General features: G+C 31.9%; 1 protein-coding gene across 1 annotated transcript in view; it reads right to left on the reverse strand.

The window, feature by feature from the left end:
- The window catches only part of LOC106647071 (uncharacterized), a 1,322,627-nt gene that overhangs the window by 328,807 nt on the left and 970,839 nt on the right, over positions 1-22,981 (reverse strand). The gene's annotated exons all lie outside the window — the stretch shown is intronic.

A 22,981-nucleotide genomic window follows, 5' to 3' on the forward strand; every position in this document is an offset into this window, starting at 1 on the left:
AGTGCCCAAGGTTATGAGGTTATAGTTGCTTGTGTTCTTTATTTAAAATTTTTCATTTCACAGAGTAGTCAGTCAGCGCCTTGGGTCATGAGGTGATAGGTGCTTGTGTTATTTATTAATAATTGTCAATTTAAAAGCGTGGTCAGTAAGTACCCTAGGACATAAGACGGTAGGTGTTCGTGTTATTTCAATGATTGTTAATTTACTAGAATGTCCACTTAGCGACCAGAGTCATTAGGGAATAGCAGCTTGTGTTATTAAAATAATTATTGATATAACAGAGTGGCCAGTAAGAACCCTGGGTCATAAGGTAATAAGTGCTTGTGATATTTAATAATAGTTTTTTATTTTAACGAGTGGATAGTTAGTACCCTAGGTCATTAGTTGATAGGTGCTTGTGTTATTTATTAAAAATTATTTATTCTACAGAGTGGCTAGTAAGCACTATAATTTACTAAGAGATAGGCGCTTGTGTTATTTATTAAAAATCATTTATTTAAAAAAGTGGCCAGTAAGTGCCCTGTGTTTTTAAGTGATAAACGTTTGTGTTATAATTAATTATACTTTTAACAGAGTTCCTAGTTAGTGCTCCAAGTCACTAAGGAATAGAAGCTTGTGTTATTTATTAGAAATTTTTTATTTTACAGAGTGGCCATTTAGCGCCCCGGGTCGTTAGGTCATAGGTGCTTGTTTTATTTATTTAAAATAATTTATTTAACAGAGTAGCCAGTAAGCGTTCTATGTCAGTGGATAATGGATGCTTGTGTTATTCGTTAATAATTATTTTTTTAACAGAGTGGCCAGTTAGTGCCTTAGTTTATTAAGTAATGGGTGCTTGTGTTGTTTATTAAAAATCATTTATTCAACAAAGTGGCCATTAAGTACCCCGGGTCTTTAGGTGATAGGTGATTGTGATATTTTTTAAAAATAATCCATTTAACAGAGTAGCCTGTGAGCGCACTAAGCTACTTAGTGATAGGATCTTGTGTTATTTATTTTATATCATTCATTTAACAGAGTTGCTAGTAAGCGTCCTGGGTCACTGAGTGATAAGCGCTTGTGTTATTCAATAATAATTATTTGTTTAACAAAATGTCCAATTAGCGACCAGAGTCATTAGTTTATAGGTGCTTTCGTTGTTAAAATAATTATTTATTTATAAGAGTGACCAGTAGAAGCCCTAAAATATTGAGTAATAAGCGCTTGTGTTGTTAATAATTATTTATGTAACAGAGTATTCAGTAAACACCGCAAGTCATTGAGTGATAGGCGCTTGTGTCATTTAATAATAATTATTTACTTAACAAAGCGTCCAGTAAGAGCCCTTGGTCATGAGGTGATAAGTGCTTGTTTTATTTAATAATAATTTTTGATTTTAACGTGTGGATAGTATGTACCCTAAGTTATAAGGTGATACGCGCTTGTGTTATCAATAATAATTTATTTAACAGAGTTTGCAGTGAACATTCCAAGTCACTAAGGATTAGGTGCTTGTGTTATTTATTAATTATCATTTATTTGAAAGTTGGCTAGTAAGCGAATTAGGTCATTAGGTGGTAGGTGCTTGTGTGATTTATTAAAAATTATTTATTTTACAGAGTGGCTAATAAGCGCCTTAAGTCACTAAGGGATAGAGGCTTGTGGTATTTATTAAAAAACATTTTATTTTACAGAGTAGCCAGAAAGCGCCCTAAGTCACTGAGTAATGCACAGTTTAAGTATTTATTAAAAATTATTTATTTAACAAAGTTTTTTTTAAGCTCAATAGCTTATTAGGAGATAAGCGCTTATTCTATTAATTATAAATTATTTACTTAAGAGAGCGGCCAGTAAGTGCCCCGGGACATTTAATAAAAGACTCTTGTAATAATTTAATTATTTTTAATTTAACAGAGTTGCCACTAAGCGCTCTTGGTCATTAGGTGATAGACGATTTAGTTTTTACTAATTAATTATTAAACATAGTTTTTAGTAAGCGCCCCAAGTCACTAAGTGATAAAAGTTTGTGTTATTTATTAATATTAATTTTTTTTACAGAGTTACTAGTAAGCGCCTTGGCTCATTAGGTGATAGGCGCTTGTGTTATTTATTAATAATTATTTACTTTAAAAGTGGCTTGTTAGTGCCCCAGGTCATAAGGTAATAGGTGCTTGTCTTATTTATTAAACATAATTCATTTAGCAGAGTAGCCAGTATGCGTTCTAAGTCAGTGGATAAAAGGCGCTTGTGTTATTCATAAATAATTATTTATTCCACAAATCGGCCAGTAAGCGCCCCAAGTCACTAATTGATAGGCGCTTATGTTATATATAAATAACCATTTATTTAACAAAGTAGCTAGTAAGCGCCCTGTGTTATTGAGTGATTGACGATTGTGTTATTATTAATTATTATTTTAACAGGGTTTCCAGTAAGCGCCCGAAGTCACTGAGTGATAAGCGCTTGTGTTATGCATTATTAATCATTTGTTCAACAGAGTGGCCAGTAAGCGCCCCAGGTCATTAGGTAAAAGGTGCTTGTGTTGATTATTGAAAATTATTTATTTTACAAGGTGGCTAGTAAGAGCACCAAGCCACTGAGTAATAAGCACTTGTGTTACTCATAAGTAATCAATTATTTAACAGTGGGCCAGTAAGCGATCCCGGTCATTAGGTGATAGGTGCTAGTGTTATTTTTTAATAGTTATTTATTTTACAGAGTGGCTGAAAAGCGCCTTGAGTCACTAAGTGATAGGGGCTGTTGTTATTTATTAAGAATCATTTACTTAAAAGAGTGGCCAGTAGGCGCTCTGGTTCTTTAGGTGATAGGTGCTTGTGTTATTTATTAAAAATTATTTATTTTACTAAGTGGCTAGAAAGCGCCTCAAGTCACTGAGTGATAGGGGCTCCTGTTATTTATAAAAATCTATTTACTTAAAAAAGTGGCCAGTAAGCACCCTCGGTCATTAGGGGATAGGTGCTTGTATTATTTATTAAAAACAATTTATTAAACAGAGTAGCCAGTAAGCACCCTAAGTCACTGAGTGATAGGCGCTCGTGTTATTTATTAATTATTTTTTATTTAACAGAGTAGATAGTAAGCGCCTTGGGTCATCAAGTAATAGGTGCGTGTGTTTTTAACTAATAAATATGAATTTAAAAAAGTGGTAAGTAAGTACCCTGTCACATGAGGTGGTAGGCGTTTGTGTTATTTTATTAATTATTTATTTACTAGAGTGACCAGTTAAAGGCCAGGGTTAATTGGAAATAGGTGCTTGTGTTATTAAAATAATCATTTCATTATCAGAGTGGCCAGTAAGAGCCCTAAAATATTTAGTGATAGGCGCTTGTGTAATTATTAATTATTCATTAAACAGAGTATTCAGTAAGCACACCAAGTCACTAAGTGATAGGCGCTTGTGTTATTTATTAATAATTATTTATTTAACAGAGTGGCCAGTAAGCGCCCTAGGTCATTAAGTGATAGGTGCTCGTGTTCTTCATTAAAAATTATTTATTTCACAAAGTGGCCAGTAAGCGCCCTAAGTCACTATTTGATATGCTCTTATGTTATATATCAATAACCATTTATTTAACAAAGTAACTAGTAAGCGCCCTGTGTTATTAAGTGATTGACGATTATGTTATTATTAATTATTATTTTAACAGGGTTTCCAGTAAGCACCCCAAGTCACTGAGTGATAGGCGCTTGTGTTATTTATTAATAATTATTTATTTAACAGAGTAGCCAGTAAGCGCCCTGGGTCATTAGGTAGTAGGTGCTTGTGTTATTTATAAAATTTATTTATTTCACAGACTGGCCAGTATGCACTATAATACACTCAGAGATAGGCACTTGTGTTATTTATTAATAATCATTTATTCCAAAGAGTGGCCAGTAAGCGCCCTGTGTTATTGGGTGATCAACGCTTGTGTTATTATGAATAATTATATTATCAGAGTTTTAAGTAAGTGCCAAAAGTCATAAGTGATAGGCGCTTGTGTTTTTCATTAATAATTATTTATTCAACAGAGTGGCCAGTGAGCGCCCCGGGTCATCAGGTAATAGGTGCTTGTGTTATTTTAATAATCTTTCATTTAACAGAGTGGCCAGTTAGCGCCCCGGGTCATTAGGTGATAGGTGCTTGTGTTATTTAATAATAATTGTTAATTTTAAAAAGTGTTAAGTAAGAACCCTGGGTCATAAGGTGATGAGAGTTTGTGTCATTTTAATCATTATTTATTTAAAAGAGGGTCCAGTAAGCGATTAAAGTCATTAGGTGATAGGTGCTTGTGTTTTTTTCATAATCATTTTAATAACAGAGGGGCCAGTAAGCGCCCTGTGTTATTAAATGATAGGCACTTGTGTTATCAATAATTATATTTATTTTACAGAGTTTCTAGTAAGCGCCTCAAGTCACCAACTGATAGACGCTTGTGTTATTCATTAATCATTATTCATTTAACAGATTGGCCAGTAACCGCCCTAAGTCACTGAGTGATAGGCGCTTGTGTTATTCATTTATACTTATTTATTAAACAAGGTTGCTTAAAAGCACCGTGGCGTATCAGGTAGTAGGGTCTTGTGGTTTTTATAAATAATTATTTACTTAAAAGATCGCCCAGTAAGTGCCTTGGGTTATTTAGTTTAAGACGCTTGTCTTATTTTAATAATCATTAATTTAACAGAGCGGCCAGTAAGCGCCCTAAGTTATTAAGTAGTAGGCACTTGTGTTATAATTAATTATTTAACAAACAGAGTTTTCAGTAGGCATTCCAAGTCAGTGAGTGATAGGCGCTTGTGTTATTTATTGTTAATCATTTAGTTTAAAGATTGGCCAGTAAGCACCACAGGTCATTAGTTAGTAAGCGCTTGTGTTATTAATTATAAATAATTTATTTAACAGAGTAGACAGTGAGCGCCTTAAGTCACTGAGTAATAGGTGCTTGTGTTATTTATTAATTATTATTTATTAAACAGAGTGGATAGTAAGCGCCCTGGGTTATTAGGGGATCGGTGCGTGTGTTTTTCACTCATAATTGTTAATTCAAAAGAGTGGTCAGTAAGTACCCTGCGACATAAGATGGAAGGCGTTTGTGTTATTTTTATGATTATTTATTTACTAAAGTGTCTAGTTTGCGACCAGGGTCATTAGGTAATAGTTGCTTGTGTTATTAAAATAATCATTTGTTTATCAGAGTGGCCAGTCAAAGCCCTAAAATATTAAGTGATAGGCGCTTGTGTTATTTATAATTATTCATTTAACAGAGTTTTCAGTAAACAACCCCAAGTCACTAAGTGATAGGCGCTTGTGTTATTTATCAATAATAATTCATTTAACAGAGTGGCAAGTAAGTGCCCAAGGTTATGAGGTGATAGTTGCTTGTGTTCTTTATTTAAAATTTTTCATTTCTTAGAGTAGTCAGTCAGCGCCTTGGGTCATAAGGTGATAGGTGCTTGTGTTATTAATTAATATTTGTCAATTCAAAAGAGTGGGCAGTAAGTACCCTGGGACATGAGACGGTAGGTGTTCGTGTTATTTCAATAATTATTAATTTACTAGAATGTCCACTTAGCGACTAAAGTCATAAGGTAATAGCAGCTTGTGTTATTAAAATAATTATTGATATAACAGAGTGGCTAGTAAGAACCCTGAGTCATAAGGTAATAAGTGCTTGTGTTATTTAATAATAGTTTTTTATTTTAACGAGTTGATAGTAAGAACCCTAGGTCATTAGTAGATAGGCGCTTGTGTTATTCATTAAAAATCATTTATTTAACAAAGTGGCCAGTAAGTGCCCTGTGTTTTTAAGTGATTAACGTTTGTGTTATCATTAATTATTATTTTAACAGAGTATCTAGTAAGTGCTCCAGGTCACTAAGGAATAGAAGCTTGTGTTATTTATTAGAAATTATTTATTCTACAGAGTGGCCATTGAGCGCCCCGGGTCGTTAGGTCATAGGTGCTTGTTTTATTTATTTAAAATAATTTATTTAACAGAGTAGCCAGTAAGCGTTCTATGTCAGTGGATAATAGATGCTTGTGACATTCGTTAATAATCGTTTATTTAACAGAGTGGCCAGTTTGTGCCTTAGTTTACTACGTGATATGTGCTTGTGTTGTTTATTAAAAATTATTTATTCTACAGAGTTGCTAGTAAGCGCCCTGGCTCATTAGGTGATTAGTGCTTGTGTTATTTATTAATAATTATTTACTGAAAAAAGTGGTCAGTAAGTGCCCCGGGTCATTAGGTAATAGGTGCTTGTTTTATTTATTTAAAATAATTCATTTAACAGAGTAACCAGTAAGCGTTTTATGTCAGTGGATAATGGATGCTTGTGTTATTCGTTAATCATTATTTATTTAACAGATTGGCCAGTAACCGCCCTAAGTCACTGAGTGATAGGCGCTTGTGTTATTCATTTATACTTATTTATCAAACAGAGTTGCTTAAAAGCACCGTGGCGTATCAGGTTTTAGGGGCTTGGTTTTTATTAATAATTATTTACTTAAAAGAGTGCCCAGTAAGTGCCTTGGATTATTTAGTTAAAGACGCTTGTCTTATTTTAATAATCATTTATTCAACAGAGCGGCTAGTAAGCGCCCTTAGTTATTAAGTAGTAGGCACTTGTGTTATAAATAATTATTTAACGAACAGAGTTTTCAGTAAGCATTCTAGGTCAGTTAGTGATAGGCGCTTGTGTTATTTATAAATAATCATTTAGTTTAAAGATTGGCCAGTAAGCACCACAGGTCATTTGATAGTAAGCGCTTGTGTTATTAATTAAAAATTATTTATTTGACAGAGTAGCAAGAAAGTGCCTCAAGTCACTGAGTAATAGGTGCTTGTGTTATTTCTTATAAATAATTTAGTAAACCGATGGCTGGTTAGCACCTTAAGTCACTGAGTGATAGGAGCTTGTTTTATTCATTAAAAATCATTTATTCAACAAAGCGGCCAGTAAGCGCCTTTCGTCATTAAGTAATAGGCGCTTGTGTTAATAATAATTATTTATTTAACAGAGTTTCCAGTAAGCAACCCAAGTCACTGATTGATAGGCGCTTGTGTAATTTATTGATAATTATTTATTTAATAGAGTGCTCAGTAAGCGCCCTAGGTTATAAGTCATAGGTGCTTGTGTTATTTATTAAGAATTCTTTACTTTTTAAAGTGCCCAGTAAGCACTTCAATCCACTGAGTGATAGGCACTTTTGTTATTTATTAATAATAATTTATTCATCAGAGTAACCAGTAGGCGACCTGTATTATTGAGTAATTAACGCTTGTGCTATTATTAATCATTATTTCAACAGAGTTTTCAGTAAGCGCTCCAAGTCACTAAGTGATAGGTGATTGTGTTATTCATTAAAAGATAATTTATTTAACAAATTTGCTTGTCAGCGCTGTAGCTAATCAGGTGATAGGCGCTTGTAATATTTATTATTAATAATTCATTTAACAGAGTGGTCAGCGAGCGCCCCGGATCATTAGGTGATCGATGCTTGTGTTATTAATTAATAATTGTTTATTCAAAGGAGTGGCCAGTTAGTATTCTGAATTATAAGGTAATATGTGTTTGTGTCATTCTAAGGATTATTTATCCAAAAAAGACTTTAGTAAGTGACCACGGTCATAAGAAGATAGGTGCTTGTGTTATTTTAATGATTATGAATTTAACAGAGTGGCCAGTAATTGCCATTGTGTTTTTTAGTTTAAGGCGCTTGTGTAAATAATAATTATTCATTTAACAGAGTATTTAGTAAGCACTCCAAGTCGCTGAGTAATAGGTGCTTGTGTTATTTATTAATATTTATTTTTTTCACAGAGTTGCAAGTAAGTGCTCTTGCTCATTAGGTGACGGGCGCTTGTGTTATTCATTAATAATTAATTACTAAAAAAAGAAGCCAGTAAGTGCCTTAGTCCATTAGGTGATAAGTGCTTGTGTTATTCATTTATAATTGTTTATTTAAAAAAAGTGGCCTGTAAGTATATGAGTCATGAGGTGAAAGTTGTTCGTGTTTCTATAATTATTATTTTTTTACTATAGTATCCAGTAAGCGACCAGGGTCATAAGGTAATAGGTGCTTGTGTTATTTATAAAAAATTATTTATTTCGAAGAGCGGCCAAAAAAGGGCCCCAAGTCTCTGAGTGATAGGGGCTTGTGTTATTTATTAAAAATTATTTAATTAAAAAAGTGGCCAGTATTGGCTGTGGGTCATTAGGTGATAGGTGCTTGTGTTATTTTTTAAAAAGAATTTATTAAACAGAGAAGCCAGTAAGCGCCCTAAGCTACTGAGTAATAGGCGCTTGTGTTACTTATTTATAATTATTTATTTAACAGCGTTGCCAGTAGGCGTCCGGGGTCCTTAGATTATAGGCGCATGTGTTATTCACTAATAATTATTAATTTAACAAAGTTGCCAGTAAGCGCACTCAGTCATTAGGGGATAGGTGCTTGTCTTATTTATTAAAAATAATTTATTTAACAGAGTAGCCAGTAAGCGCCCTAAGTCACTGAGTAATAGGCGCTCGTGTTGTTCATTAATTATTATTTATTTAACAGAGTAGATAATGAGCGCCTTGGGTCATCTAGTGATAGGTGCGTGTGTTATTAACTAATAATTGTGAATTTAAAAAAGTGGTCAGTAAGTACCCTGTGACATGAGGTGGAAGGCGATTGTGTTAATTTAATAATTATTCATTTACTAGAGTGACCAGTTAGTGGCCAGAATTAATCAGTAATAGGTGCTTGTGTTATTTAAATAATCATTTTATTATCAGAGTGGCCAGTAAGAGCCCTAAAATATTTAGTGATAGGCGCTTGTGTAATGATTTATTATTCATTAAACAAAGTATTCAGTAAGCACATCAAGTCACTGAGTGATAGGCGCTTGTGTTATTCATTAATAATTATTTATTTAACAGAGTGGCCAGTAAGCGCCCTGGGCCATTAGGTAGTAGGTGCTTGTGTTATTTATAAAATTTATTCATTTCACAGACTGGCCAGTATGCACTATAATTTACTCAGAGATAGGCACTTGTGTTATTTATTAATAATCATTTATTTCAAAGAGTGGCCAGTAAGTGCCCTGTGTTATTGGGTGATTAATGCTTGTGTTATCATGAATAATTAGATTATCAGAATTTTAAGTAAGTGCCAAAAGTCACTAAGTGATAGGCGCTTGTGTTATTCATTTATAATTATTTATTTAACAGAGTGGCCAGTAAGCGCCCCAGGTCATCAGGTAATAGGTGCTTGTGTTATTTTAATAATCTTTTATTCAACAGAGTGGCCAGTAAGCGCCCCGGGTGATTAGGTGATAGGTGCTTGTGTTATTCAATAACAATTGTTAATTTTAAAAAGTGGAAAGTAAGAACCCTGGGTCATAAGGTGATAAGAGTTAGTGTCATTTTGATCATTATTTATTTGAAAGAGGGTCCAGTAAGCGATCAAAGTCATTAGGTGATAGGTGCTTGTGTTTTTTTCATAATCATTTATTCAACGAAGTAGCCAGTAAGCGCCCCGTGTGATTAAATAAGAGGCACTTGTGTTATTAATAATTATATTTATTTTACAGGGTTTTTAGTCAGCGCCTTAAGTAACTAAGTGATACGTGCTTGTGTTATTCATTAATCATTATTTATTCAACAGATTGGCCAGTAACCGCCCTAAGTCACTGAGTGATAGGCGCTTGTGTTATTAATTTATACTAATTTATCAAACAGAGTTGCTTAAAAGCGCCGTCGCGTATCAGGTAGTAGGGGCTTGTGGTTTTTATTAATAATTATTTACTTAAAAGAGTGCCCAGTAAGTGCCTCGGGTCATTTAGTTAAAGACGCTTGTCTTATTTTAATAATTATCTATTCAACAGAGCAGCTAGTAAGCGCCCTTAGCTATTAAGTAGTAGGCGCTTGTGTTATTATTAATTATTAAACAAACAAAATTTTCAGTTAGCATTCCAAGTCAGTGAGTGATAGGCGCTTGTGTTATTTATTAATAATCATTTAATTTAAAGATTGGCCAGTAAGCACCACAGGTCATTATATAGTAAGCGCTTGTGTTATTAATTAAAAATTATTTCTTTCACAGAGTTGCCAGAAAGTGCCTTAAGTCACTGAGTAATAGATGCTTGTGTTATTTCTTAAAAATAATCAGTAAACCGATAGCTGGTTAGCACCTTAAGTCACCGAGTGATAGAAGCTTGTTTTATTTATTGAAAATTATTTATTTAACAAAGTGGCCAGTAAGCGCCTTTGGTCATTAAGTAATAGGCGCTTGTGTTAATAATAATTATTTATTTAACAGAGTTTTCAGTAATCAACCCAAGTCACTGATTGATAGGCGCTTGTGTAATTTATTGATAATTATTTATTCAATAGAGTGCTCAGTAAGCGCCCTAGGTTATAAGTCATAGGTGCTTGTGTTATTTATTAAGAATTCTTTATTTTTTAGAGTAGCCAGTAAGCGCTTTAATCCACTGAGTAATAGGCACTTCTGTTATTTATTATTAATAATTTATTTAACAGAGTAACCAGTAAGCGACCTGTATTATTGAGTAATTAACGCTTGTGCTATTATTAATCATTATTTTAACAGAGTTTTCAGTAAGCGCTCTAAGTCACTAAGTGAAAGGTGATTATTTTATTTATTAAAAAATAATTTATTTAACAAATTTGCTTGTCAGCGCTGTAGCTTATCAGGTGATAGGCGCTTGTGACATTCATTATTAATAATTCATTTGACAGAGTGGTCAGTGAGCGCCCTGGGTCATTAGGTGATCGGTGCTTGTGTTATTTATTAATAATTGTTTATTTAAAGGAGTGGCCAGTTAGTATTCTGGATTATGAGGCAATATGTGTTTGTGTCATTCTAAGAATTATTTATTCAAAAGAGAGTTTAGTAAGTGACCAGGGTCATAAGAAGATAGGTGCTTGTGTTATTTTAATAATTATTTATTCAACAGAGTGGCCAGTTATTGCCATTGTGTTTTTTAGTTATAGGCGCTTGTGTTAATAATAATTATTGATTCAACAGAGATTATAATAAGCACTCCAAGTCACTGAGTGATAGGCGCTTGTGTTATTTATCATTATTAATTTTTTTCACAGAGTTGCCAGTAAGTGCTCGTGCTCATTAGGTAATAGGCGCTTGTGTCATTCATTAATAATTAATTACCTAAAAAAGTACCTAGTAAGTGCCATAGTTCATTAGGTGATAAGTTCTTGAGTTATTTATTTATAATTGTTTATTTAAAAAAAGTGGCCTGTAAGTATATGAGTCATGAGGTGAAAGTTGTTCGTGTTTTTATAATAATTAATTATTTACTAGAGTGTCCAGTAAGCGACCAGGGTCATTAGGTAATAGGGGCTTGTGTTATTTATAAGGAATTATTCATTTAAAAAAGTTGCCAAAAAAAGGCCCCAAGTCACTGAGTGATAGGGGCTTGTGTTATTTATTAAAAATTATTTACTTAAAAAAGTGGCCAGTATGTGCTGTGGGTCATTATGTGATAGGTGCTTGTGTTATTCTTTAAAAAGAATTTATTAAACACAGTAGCCAGTAAGCTCCTTAAGCTACTGAGTGATAGGCGCTTGTGTTATTTATTTATAATTATTTATTTAACAGAGTTGCCAGTAGGCGTCCGGGGTCTTTAGATAATAGGCGCCTGTGTTATTTACTAATAAATATAAATTTAACAAAGTTACCAGTAAGCGCCCTCGGTCATGAGGGGATAGGTGCTTGTGTTATTTATTAAAAATAATTTATTTTACACAGTAGCCAGTAAGCTCCTTAAGCTACTGAGTGATAGGCGCTCGTGTTATTCATTAACTATTATTTATTTAACAGAGTAGATAGTTAGCGCCTTGGGTCATCAAGTAATAGGTTCGTGTGTTATTAACTAATAAATATGAATTTAAAAAAGTGGTCAGTAAGTACCCTGTGACATAAGGTGGTAGGCGTTTGTGTTATTTTAATAATTATTTATTTACTAAAGTGCCCAGTTAGTGGCCAGGGTTAATCGGTAATAGGTGCTTGTGTTATTGAAATTATTATTTCATTATTAGAGTGGCCAGTAAGAGCCCTAAAATATTTAGTGATAGGCGCTTGTGTAATTATTAATTATTCATTAAACAGAGTATTTAGTAAGCACACCAAATCACTGAGTGATAGGCGCTTGTGTTATTTATTAATAATTATTTATTTAACAGAGTGGCCAGTAAGCGCCCCAGATCATTAAGTGATAGGTGCTCGTGTTCTTCATTAAAAATTATTTATTTCACAAAGTGGCCAGTAAGCGCCCCAAGTCACTAATTGATATGCGCTTATGTTATATATAAATAACCATTTATTAAACAAAGTAACTAGTAAGCGCCCTGTGTTATTGAGTGATTGACGATTGTGTTATTATTAATTATTATTTTAACAGGGTTTTCAGTAAGCGCTCTAAGTCACTGAGTGATAAGCGCTTGTGTTATGCATTATTAATTATTTATTTAACAGAGTGGCCAGTAAGCGCCCTGGGTCATTAGGTAGGAGGTGCTTGTGTTATTTATAAAATTTATTTATTTCACAGACTGGCCAGTATGCACTATAATTCACTCAGAGATAGGCACTTGTGTTATTTATTAATAATCATTTATTTCAAAGAGTGGCTATTAAGCGCCCTGTGTCATTGGGTGATCAACGCTTGTGTTATCATGAATAATTATATTATCAGAGTTTTAAGTAAGTGTCAAAAGTCACTAAGTGATAGGCGCTTGTGTTATTCATTAATAATTATTTATTTAACAGAGTGGCCAGTAAGCGCCCCGGGTCATCAGGTAATAGGTGCTTGTTTTATTTTAATATTTTTTTATTTTACAGAGTGGCCAGTGAGCGCCCCGGGTGATAAGGTGATAGGTGCTTGTGTTATTTAATAATAATTGTTAATTTTAAAAAGTGGTAAGTAAGAACCCTGGGTCATTAGGTGATAAGAGTTTGTGTCATTTTGATCATTATTTATTTAAAAGAGGGTCCAGTAAGCGATCAAAGTCATTAGGTGATAGGTGCTGGTGTTATTAATTTATAATTATTTATTTAACAAAGTGTCCAGTAAACGCCCGAGGTAATTGATGAATAGGTGCTTGTGTTGTTAATTAAAAATTATTAATTTAACAGAGTGGTTAGTAAGCACCTTAAGTTACTGAGTGATAGGCACTTGTTCTATTTGTTAATAATCATTTATTCAACAAAGTAGCCAGTAAACGCCTCAGGTCATTAGGCGATAGGTGCTTGTGTTATTTACTAGAACTTATTTATTCAACAAATTAGCCACTAAGCGACTTAAGTCACTGAGTGATAGGCGCTTGTGTTATATATTAATACTTATTTATTCAACAGAGTTTCCAGTAAGCGTCCTGGGTTATTAACATATAGGCGCTTGTGTTATTTATTAATAATTTTTTATTTTAAAAAAGTGTTCAGTAAGCAATTAAGGTCATTAGGTGATAGGTGCTTGTGATATTTTAATTATCATTCATTTAACAGAGTGGCCAGTAAGCGCCCTGTATTATTGAGTGATAGGTGATTATGTTATTAATTATTAATTTTTTAACAGAGTATCTAGTAAGCACCTCAAGTCACTGAGTGATTGGCGCGTGTGTTATTTATTAATAATTATTTATTCAACAGAGTGGCCAGTAAGCGCCCAGGGTCATTAGGTGATAGGTGCTTTTGTTTTTTTTTAAAAATTATTCATTTTACAGAGTGGCTAGTAAGCGGCCTAAGACACTGAGTGATAGGCGCTTGTGTTATTTATTTATAATTATTCATCTAACAGAGTTGCTTGCAAGCGCTGCAGCTTAATAGGTGGTAGGTTTTTGTGTTTTTTATCAAGAATTATTTACCTAAAAGAGTGGCTAGTAAGTCCTCTGGGTCATTTAGTTAAAGACGCTTTTGTTATTCCAACAATCATTTATTTAACAGAGAGGCCAGTAAGCGCCCTAAGTTATTAAGTAATAGGCGCTTGTGTTATTAATAATTATTCATATAACAGAGTTTTTAGTAAGCATCCTAAATCACTGAGTGATAGGCGCTTGTGTTATTTATTAATAATCATTTATTTAAAAGATTGGCCAGTAAGCGCCACAGGTCATAAGATAGTAGGCGCTTGTGTTATTTATTAAGAATTCTTTATTTCACAGAGTAACCAAAAAGCGACTTAAGTCACTGATTGATAGGTGCTTGTTTTATTTTTTAAAAATAATTTAATAACCAGATGGCTGGTTAGCGCCTTAAGTCAGTGAGTGATAGGCGCTTGTGTTATTTTTCAATAATTATTGATTCAACAGAGTGGCCAGTAAGCGCCCCAGATTATTAGGTGATAGGTGCTTGTCCTAGAACGCATTATTCATTTTAAATGAATTTATTTTGAATTCAGAATATTTTAATGAATTCTACAGGTTGTCATGATATCAGCTAAATGAATTTTGAATGAATTTATAACCTCATCAGGTTATGTTATGTGTCTTGATTTCGCAAAGAATTCTTAAAGAATTCTTGTACAGAAACCTTTTATTACTTTTGTGGGGAGAGCTGCTGAAAGACCATTAAAAAGAATTTATTTAAAGTTTATTCTGAATACATTGATTATTCTTTAGTAAATGTAATAAATTCATATACTGTCCCTAAGGAATTCATTTAAAAAATTTTGGTACATACTTTATATCAATTTGCTATACAGTGACAACAGAAAAAAATAATTTTTGCATTATATTGATTTTCTAATATTTTTTTAACATGTAACTAATGTTAGAATCTTTATGTTTAGAATATAATTATATTATATGACTATGAATAACAGCGTACCTTTAAAATCATAAATTTAGAAAATAGCACTAATCGTTTTACTCATCTAATATGTTGTAAACATAAATCACATAAATTAGTTACAGCATTGACGAAAATTCAAACTACAAACTACTCATCAATAAACAAATAACCACAACTTTATTATAATGTAGTATGGCAACCACAAATCATAAAGAATTCTTTATAAATTCACCAAGAAACTTTTTTTTGTATTCGCAAAGTTTTCCTGAAGTGTTCTTAGAGTATTCCTCAAGTATTCATTTTGATCCCACGGTACTTAAAAATTAAACTTAAATGAAAAACTATTTTGTTAACAAGTCAGTTTTCTTCTGTACACACTTACTCACTCCGGCTTTGGATTTACATTAATATCCGAAAAAGTCTGCAGATAAGTGGAATTGAACCCAGGTAGCTAGAGCCCTCGTATGACACAAAAACGCTTCACCACTCGGCTATCAAGGACTCGGAAATTTCCTAACATTAAACGCCTACATTAACTATTAACAAAAGCTATGATTCTTTGTTATTTTAATTTTCTTTTATGATTAAAAAATTGTTTGAAAAATCTCTTTGCTCTTCTCGCTTATGGACAACGCTATCTTATAACTTCTTATTACACGCACACTTATTTCTACATATTATAGCAACGTCGTACGATCTGGATTATGTATTATTGTAAGTACATGATCTCATAATGCAAATTATAAAATAAAGTCTTTGGACGTGTAATAAAAATTATTTTTAACACAAATAAATAACAAATTGAGATTGCAAAAAAAATCGTATAATCATAGCGAGCTTCCATATTTAGGACAAGCTTTGGAGCTTCACCATAAACATGATTAACTTTCGAGCTTAAGACTCCCAGTGCTTTTGTTGCACAGGTGGCTTGCACGCGTGTCTATCGTTTCGTTTTTGCATTTTTGGGTTCGAATCTCAGTATGGAAGATGACTTTTTTTTTTGTTTCAGTGGTCTTACTGGTTATTCTGTATTTTTTACTTGACAAACTCTTTAATCATTAAAACTTATGCAGATATTTAAATTTAAATCAAATATAAAATACCTTAAAAAATTTTATTTTCATTGTCCAATAAGCTCCAGATTGTATTTTTGTATCTTATACATACTTCTTCATTTAACTTTTATTCGATTTATATAAATAAGTTTTTTGCTACTTCAAGAAAAAAATAATAAATAGGATGTCGTATAAAAATTTTTCTTATAACTTAATAATAATTCTTCAGTTTTATTTTGAATTCTAGCGATAGCTTATTTCATGTTGTTTTAATTGTTAAAAAGTTAAGCAGTGTTAAGAAACAATAAAAAATTAATGCACAAACGAAAAAAGTCTCAAAATGATATCTTATTTTAGTTTCACTTAATTTTTGTAGCAACAGGCGAAAATCAATTAAGTAGTGCACCATAATTAACTTTTACTACCTTATTAAATATTGAATTTTTACTTACGTGTCTACCTAATTAATAGTAATAAAAGACTTCAAGTAAAAAACGTTAATAAATAATTAATAAGGCCTTCAAAGTGATTTGAAAAAAATCAGATCACAAGAGTCGAGTCCAAGAAATCAAAAACGAAACGACGAACTTGCATGCGAGCCATCTGCGTTAAGGGGAAGCTGTCTAAGCTACAGTCAAAAGTCACTTATATTTATAACAAAGCTTCAAAGCTTGTCCTAATCATCGCTGGGGCTCGTTGGAATTATTATATTTATTTTGCAATCTCAACTTGGTATGTGTTCGTATTGATAATAGTTTCGATTACACGTGCAAAAACTTTAAATAATAATTTTCATCGTCACAAGAAAACTCTGTGAAATTGCATCACCGTAACTGCAACCTTGCTCCAGTACACACCTTTAATTTTTTTCGATCCTAACAAGAATTACATAAAATTATATGAAATTACGTACTTCATGATCACAGATGAGTAGAAAGATTTATTAATTTTACTCATCATAAGCTGTAGGCCAAGCTCCTGAGGTGGTCGATAAACATATGTGACTTCCAAACTATCATGACACAATGTCTCGATAGCTCAGACGGTTAAGGCTTATACCTATGGAGAGGTTATTTTGCAATGCTGGGTTCGATCCTCATTGTCACCATCATTTTTTTTTTTTTTTTTTTTTTTTTTTAAGTAATGGATTATTCTGTTTCAATTTCTTAGTATAACTTTTATTTAAATTTATGTAAGTTGTCAACTCTTTGTGTCAAAAACATCAAAATAAATAATTTTTTAAGTCTGTGTTACGTGAAATTGAGAAGCTGGTAAGGAGGTGCGTCACAAAAAAAACTTAACTCGTTGGTCAATTATTTATTAGCTTCTTGAAGGCAAAGGCATGTATGTGTCTCGTGCGGTATTCCCTACTTATCGCCCGGCCCCTTGCCTATAAAACGCTCAAGTAGCTTTACAGCACGTAGCTTGACTTTTAGAATTTTTAAATATTGTGTAGTGATTTGAACAGTAGAAAAGTAGGGATGGTATCCAGCGTTGCAAAATAATCTCTTTATAGGTATAAGCTTTAACCGTCTGAGCTATCGAGACATTGTGTCATGATAGTTTGAAAGTCACATATGTTTATCGACAACCTCCAGAGCTTGGCCTACAGCTTATGATAAGTAAAATTAATAAATCTTTCTACTTATCTGTGATTGTGAAGTACGTAATTTCATAAAATTTTATTTAATTCTTGTTAGGGTGGAAAAAGATGTAAGGTGTGTACTGGAAAGAGGTTGCAGTTACGGTGATGTAATTTCACAGAGTTTTCTTGTGACGATGAATATTATTATTTAAAGTTTTTGCCCGTGTAATCAAAATTATTATTAATAGGAACACATACCAAGTAACGATTGCAAGGTAAATATAATAATTCTAGCGAGCCCCAGTGATGTTAAGGACAATCATTAAAGCTTTGTTATAAATATAAGTGACTTTTGACTGTAGCTAACACAGCTCCCCTTAACGCAGATGGCTCGCGTGCAAGTTCATCGTTTCGTTTTTGCATTTTTGGACTTGACTCTTCGTCCATGTGATCTGATTTTTTTTAAATCACTTTAAAGGCCTTATTAATTATTTATTAACTTGTTTTACTTGGAGTCTTCTGTTAATAATAATTAGGTAGACACGTAAGTAAAAATTAAATATTTAATAAGGTAGAAAAAGTTTATTATGGTGCCCTACTTAATTGATTTTTGCCTGTTACTACAAAAAATTAATATAACTTAAATGAGATATCATTTTAAGACTTTTTTCGTTTGTGCGTAAATTTTTTATTGTTTTTCAACACTGATCTACTTTTTAACAACTAAAATAACACGAAATAAGATATCGATAAATTTTAAAATAAATTTAAAGTATTATTATAAAGTTATAAGAAAAATTTTTGTATGACATCCTATTTATTTTTTTTTTTTCGAAATACCAAAAAACTTATTTGTATTAATCGAATCAAAATTAAATGAATAAATACGTATAAGATACAAAAATACAATCTGGAGCTTATTGGACAATGAAAATAAAATTATTTAAAGTATTTAATATTTAATTTAAATTTAAATGTCTGTATAAGTATTAATAATAAAAGAGTTTGTCAAGTAAAAAATACAGAATAACCAGTAAAACCACTGAAACAAAAAAAAAAGTCATCTTCCATGCTAAGATTCGAACCCAACAATGCAAAGATGAACCGATAGACACGCGTGCGAGCCACCTGTGCTACGAAAGCACTGGGAGTCTGGAGGTTTAAAGTTTATTATGTTTATGGTGTGGCTCTGAAACTTGTCCTAAATATGGAAGCTGGCTATGATTATACGATTTATTTTGCAATCTCAATTGGGTATTAATTTGTGTTGAAAATAATTTTTATTACACGTCCGAAGACTTTATTATTTTGTTTGCATTATCAAATCATGTACTTACAATAATACATAATTCAGATCCTACGACGTTGCCATAACATGTAGAGATAAGTGCCCGTGTAATGAAAAGTCATAAGATAGCGTTGTCTATAAGCGAGGAGAAAAGAGAGATTTTTTACTTAATTTTTTAATCATAAGAGGAAATTAAAATACCAAAGAATTATTATTTTTGTAAGTAGTTAATGTAGGCGTTTAATGTTAGGGAATTTCTAAATCCTTGATAGCCGAGTGGTGAAGCATGCTTGTGTCACATGCGGGCTTTAGCTTCCTGGGTTCGATTCCACTTTTCTGCAGACTTTTTTTTGGATATACATGTATATCCGAAGCCAGAGTGAGTAAGTGTGTACAGAAGAAGCTGACTTGTGAACGAAATTATTTTCTATTTAAGTTTAATTTTTCAGTACCGTGGGATCCGAATGAATACTTCAAAAACTTTTCATGGATTAAGATTTAAAAAAAAAAAACTCTTGGCGAACTTGTAGAGAATTCAAAAGAGAAGACATGAGTTGAATATTATAGGAATACTATAAGAACACCTTAGGAACACTTTGCGAATACAAAAACAAGTTTTTTGGTGAAGTCATAAATAATTCTTTATGATTTATGGATGCCGTCTGGGATTCTTTTATCATTGTCAGTATTAATATTTTTTTTTATTGTTTCTGTTGGTTCTGGTAAACTGAAATCCTTTTAAGACATATTTTTAAAATTAAAAATTTTGTTTGAATAAAAAGAGCTTTATTTGGATCATCTTTACAATCTTCTATGAAAAATTTTTTGTATTTGTTTCAAATAATATTACCAATAAAATGACATAATAAACCATGCGAAAAATTTTCGTAGGTCAAAAGGCAGCAAAACGTTACATGCTTTTTAAAAATTATATCATTTTTAGAATCGTGTTCTACTTATCCCATAGAAATAGCTGTTATTAGTCATGAAAAATAAAAAGTGATTGTTAAAAATTGATGTCATTAATTATAATCAATATACATTGTAACATATATAAATTTTAAGTTACAATTAATATAATTTGGGTTTTTTTTCATACTACGTAAGTCAAATTTGCAATTACGGGGGTTGGTGCGCAGAGCGCGCAAAGGGCATATATATAGTAATAAGAGCTTAGAAATATCTATTGACACATACAGGATAGACAGCTCATTTAAAAAAGGGAGCCACTAGAAGAAATAATAAAGCTCATCAACAAAAAGTCAAGGGCACATCTTTCTGTCTATATAAACTTTACCACTTTTATTTGAAGTTAGCAGCTTGTTCTTCATATTTCCTTTAAAGCAGACCAGTAATCATTATCCAGCGTAAAAAATTTATTCCCAAGTATTTTCGAAAAATGCCATAGTTTTTCGAATTCTGTAAAGTATACTTTAACATGTTATTTTCATGCTAACAATTTATTTTATCATTTTTTAAGGCTTTAAAAATATTAATACAAACCTTACTTTGAAAAAATTACATTTATAACATAACAAATGGGGTGTTTGCGTGCGGAGCGCATAGGGGGGTGGAGCCCCACTAGTATATATATATATATATATATTTATATACCTTCTCTGTAGGTATGCTGTTGGAAGGACCACTCAAAAGGAGGCTGTTGTGTCTCCCCATACGCTTCAGGGCTGTCTTACCGGGCTTGAATTTAAAGTAGAAAAATTCTCTGACGGCATCAGGACGGATGGCTAAACATACACAGAACTTTGAAGTGTTGGCGCAGGTAGTGCTCTGGCAAGACACGTCTCTTGATATTCTCTCGGAGACATTGATGTTCCAAATACCTATTTTTCTACGGCACTTGGTCATTTTGGCGATGCACGGTATAACCAATTTATTTTGCTTGCCCATAAAAGAAGAGTGTCATTGGTAGCTGGGATGCCCATCTGCATTACCAACACCTCTGTTCATTTTGTATTGCCACCGACCAACTATGGTTTTTCACTACTTGATGGGGCATGTAGTAAACACTCTTCACTATCTTTGATTGTCGGTGGCTTCAATTTTATCTTGACGCTACCCAGTGGATCCTACTGAACTAAAGCGCAAAGCTACCTTATACAGCAAGACTTTGAGCTTACTTATCGCTATTTTTATTTATTTAAAAAAAAAAAGACTATTCAAAAACCATCTTGGTATCATCAACAATCTGTATAAAAAATTTCAGCAAAATTGGTTTAGTAGTTTTTATGGTTAGCGATTACAACGGTTCGAGCGACTTTGCTTTAAATATTAGTAAGATATAACTACAGCCTTTATCACTTATAAAACCTTAATCATTTATTATTTACCAGAAAAAGAAACAAAAATTATCTCTTGGATTTTTAACTCTCACTTACAAGACAATTACAGAGATACAATTACAGAGGTGTAGCAATTTAGTAATGGATGTAAAACAAATAACGTAACTATATTTATAGAACATGAATAACAAATTTTTACTTACAATTAATAATATAAAACAATTAACACAATATTTATAAGGTTTGTTGCCGTCACAATAGCAAGTAACTAAGTTTTAAGAATTGAAAAATTGCCATTACAACCAAAAAAAAGGTTGATACAAAAACCTTTTTTTTGATCCGCTATCGAAGATAAAAAATCTGTTGTATTTTTGACTTTAGAAAATTGTACCTTTCTTACTAAAAAATAACAAAATAATACAACTCTATAAATTAAAATGCAAAATAGAGCTAAATTAGTGTTTGACATTATAAATTTATAAATAACACAGGATGTACATCTATTTTATTATAAAACTGCTCAAACCTGATTCTTCGGAAGTAAGATATTATTATAAGAACCAAGATTAAAAAAAAAGTTTTAGGCCCTGCATCATTTGAATCAATTAATATTCTAAGATTTGACTGATTAAACATACTTTCTTTCTTTTGAGCTCTCTCTATCCCTCTTATCTCCACACACATATGAAGACAGGTGTGTCATAAGCCTAAGATTACTCAATTACTAACATTTCTCTGAGAAATCTTTTTTTTGCTGATACAATTTCTACGTGAGAAATCAACATCAAGGAGGCATAATTTCTATGGGAACAAGAAAATTGCAATGTTATTTTAAATTACCTTTATGTTACATGCAAGATGCACTTTTTCGAGTAACAAACCAATTATTTCTTGAACGGAAGATTTTCTGAAATTCGATGTAAGATCGTTAAATACTCTACAGAATATTATAAAGTAATAAAGATTTATACTATTTATTACTTTCACGGGAATTCATGGCAAAGTATAAGACATTGTTGTATTAAATATCGTTATCGCTGGCTAGTCACATATGTTTAAAACGAGCACTGGACGAAGGCAAATATCGATCACATTTATTGTTTGCTGGTAGCATTAACACTATTTTAGAAGATAACCATTCGAAATACGACCTTGATCGTTGCAACTATAACTTATTAGAATTTGTTAGGGCATGTCAGATATACAACGGAAAAATATTCTGTACTCGCGACTGTTTACCAGATAGTCCCACAATTAGGAAATTTTCCTTTAAACTCGCGTAAAAACAGTGACTTTTAATTGCAGTTAGATTGTGAAATTTTTTTTAAAACTTCTTTAAAACATTGTGAAAAATGAACAATTGAAAAAGCATACGTTTCGGTGCGCAGTTTTGGCATGAAAGAATTAAAAATTCAACTAACAAAACAAAATTCTGGGATTTACAAATCTACAAGAAAGAAATTAGATTTAAAAAATTGTCTCACGATATTTTCTTGACCAATCAAATAGTTTTTACAAAAAGTCAATCATATGAACGTTATAAGTACTTTTTTCCTAATTTATGGAATTGTTTTTTGTCCAGTTTCTAACATATAAAATCAAGCTTTCATAGATATAAAAAATGTTTACAATGAGAATAGAGAAATTTTAGATCAAATTGTTAATTACGTTAATAGTAGATGCTTCAGTTTAATGAGAGCTGCCTGGATATTTTTAAGATTCCTCAATTTTTGTTGAAAGTTATAAAGTAATATTTCTGTCAATATATTTAGTAAATAAGCAAAATTTTACTTTAAAAAAAACAATTAAAAATACTACGAAAAAATAAAGAAATATTTTAACACAACTAACAATATGGTTTAAAATACCATTATGGTTACATTTAAACAAAATTAGTGTTAGTGCGGAATCAATGAAATATGTTAATATTCAAAAATGAAATAATTTTAATTACTTACT

This window comes from Copidosoma floridanum, unplaced genomic scaffold (assembly GCF_036245765.1).
Source record: "Copidosoma floridanum isolate Cflo_tuat_1 unplaced genomic scaffold, Cflo_Japanese_pri ptg000034l, whole genome shotgun sequence".
Taxonomy (NCBI): domain Eukaryota; kingdom Metazoa; phylum Arthropoda; class Insecta; order Hymenoptera; family Encyrtidae; genus Copidosoma; species Copidosoma floridanum.